We start from the raw sequence: 2780 nt of genomic DNA, 5'->3' as shown, positions 1-2780 counted from the left end.
CAATCTGTTGAAAATGAAGTAACTCGAGTGTTTGAGTGTTAGTTTATGTAGCATGTTCACATTAAATTTGTACCATATATATTGTTGCGTCAGCGAGATCACGTGACTAGTATCACGTGACTAGTTTTCTAGAACTATCCTGTTCCTTCGGGAGTGCTCTAGCATTTGCTAGATTGGGGGTGGTCTGGTATATATAAGATGGTCACGGCGTGACGTGACAATGTGTGTAGGTAGTGAGTAATTGAACTGCAGTCAGAAAGTATTGTTGATGTTAACGTTCGTTGTTATAGCGTTTGTTATAGAGCGACTGTTGAAAATAAGTGTATCGGTAAAGTTATATTCAGAAAGAATAAACCAGTTTTATTAAGAAAGGACTTGTGTCGCTAAAGTTTCGTGGGAACGAAGTTACGGAAAATCAACTAACGAACGGAGACGTAACAATATATACAATAGAAAACATTAAACTTAGTTCTGCTTCTTAGTCACTGATGTATACTTGTTTTCGACGATGATGGGCTTTTAATGTGAAAATCTACAATGTCTGAAGTTTGCACACTGGCAGTTGGCATATCTACAGGGTGTCCGAAAAATCTAGAACCATAAGCACTTCAAGGAATTTTACAGAATGTGTTCCACGCGCTGTCCTTGTAATTCGAAACAAGTTTGGAGATGGTATTTCCATTCTATTTGAACACTGCGAAGCATATTCGAGTCCTCCAAACTGTTTGTTTGTTTGTAGTTAAACACAAAGCTACACAAAGGGATATCTGTGCTCTGCCCACCACGGGTATCGAAACCCGGATTCTCGCGTTGTAAGTCCGCAGACAAACCGCTGTGCCATTGGGGGGGGGGGGGCTCCAAACTGCTAGTTTCCTTAAAGTTGGTTAACAACTTTTCAACTGCGCTGTTACTGATGTTATTTTTGTTTCTCTCTCTAGATGGCGTGCATTAAGTTCAGAAGCAACCCTCATCTGGATCCAACCACTGCCCCACAGCAGAATTAACTCGACCTTCTCATGCTTTTACAACGCCATGGTCAGTCACGTATATGAAATTAAGAACTTTTCGAACACCCTGTATATTGGTCGCAGTTTGTTAAAGTTGTTGAACTACTGAGTCCAACATACAGGCCGTCTTGGTAACGGTAAGCCTAGTCACCGAGTCTGAAGTGTCGATGATAACATTATTAATATAATAATATTCTTATTATTCATACATTAAAAATACTACTATTTATTTTATTTGGTTTGGATTAAAACCAAGATTTAGAAAGTGGGTTGCAGTTTTCTGCGTTCTTCTTTTGTATTTTCTTCATGGTGTTAGGCTTTTTTTTTTAACATGAGCTACAATATCGCTAAAACGTAAGTGCCGTCTATTTACAGAGACTAACAAAATCAAACATTTTTATAGTTCCAATAATAAAATATTTGCATATTTTATTTTAGGGTATAGGCTTTATGTAAGTTAAATATTTCTTAAACAACTGATTTCATTAACAATCCATTCATGATTTTTAAAGACTAATTTCGGACTTACCCCTCATATTGAGGTATCATCAACACTGTTGTAAAACATGTTTTTTCGATACAAGCTCTGGTAGTATTGGCATGTGTGACAGTGTACCGTAACTGTTTAAATGCCACTTTGCCATATTATTGTTTAGATTAGGTTATCTAACTTTTAAAACTCATAATAAACGTGGATTTATCAATAGATTATAGTAACGGATGTTTTCTACGCCTTTCTTTAGGTTTATTCGATACAAGCTAACTTCAAATTGTCTTTACTTCTTTCTTTCAAAATAATGAATCGTTTAAAAGACAATTTACGCATATATTTATCGAAGGATAAAAATAACAGTAGTAATGACATCCTAACATTTAAGTTCGGAGGGATAAAGTTATTATTCTACATTTTTTTATATAATGATAGTTTTTTTTTTAGAAAAATCAATGGTTATAATTTCATTTTTCAACAAACTAGATCACAATACCTGTCATCGCTAGGCCTACGCCAAAACATTGTTTCCGATGGAACACTGAACTGAATAAACTTTAAACAATGAGTGGATGGAAACTTATGTTAAATTTCATTTTACTTAATTAAGATAATTAAGATATATAATTATTTCTTTGACCTTTACTTACAGTCCCCCCCCCTCCCAGTGGCACGGCGGAATGTCTGACTTAAAATGCTAGAAACCGGGTTTCAATACCCGTGGTGGCAGAGCACAGATAGCCCTCGTGTAGCTTTGTGCATAATTATAAACAAACAAACAATACTTACAGTGTTATTTATTTAACCAAAGTCAAAGTTACGGTAAATCTGAGGGCTTATAACGCTAAAAATCGTGTTTAGATACCTGCGGTTAGCAGAGCACAGATAACCCTTTGTGTGGCTATGTGCATAATAACAAACATGATGTATATAAACTAGTTACATGATCATTATAAAATAGGGGTACAAAACGACGATAAATTCTTTCTTTAGTTCCAGAATAATAGTTATGAGTAGTAATAAACGTAACATAATGTTAAGAGGTTAAGGTAAAGCGTGGCTGGGAGCACAGTGCGGAAGTGATCGAGGGTTAACATGTGGGCAGTACACTACCACAATATTAAGATTCGGTCCAATCCATTTCACCGAGTGGGAACAGGTCGACTACAAAAATAGTAGGATCACAAACCCGCCCAATAAGAGCCAACCTGTTGCCCAACGAGCATAGATCCAGCTTTCCGTAAATGGAAGTATGTCAGTGGGCTGACGAACGCAAGGGGGCC

The sequence above is a fragment of the Limulus polyphemus genome, unplaced genomic scaffold (assembly GCF_000517525.1).
Source record: "Limulus polyphemus unplaced genomic scaffold, Limulus_polyphemus-2.1.2 Scaffold5989, whole genome shotgun sequence".
Lineage (NCBI taxonomy): Eukaryota > Metazoa > Arthropoda > Merostomata > Xiphosura > Limulidae > Limulus > Limulus polyphemus.
Note: the sequence above shows the minus strand (reverse complement) of the source record.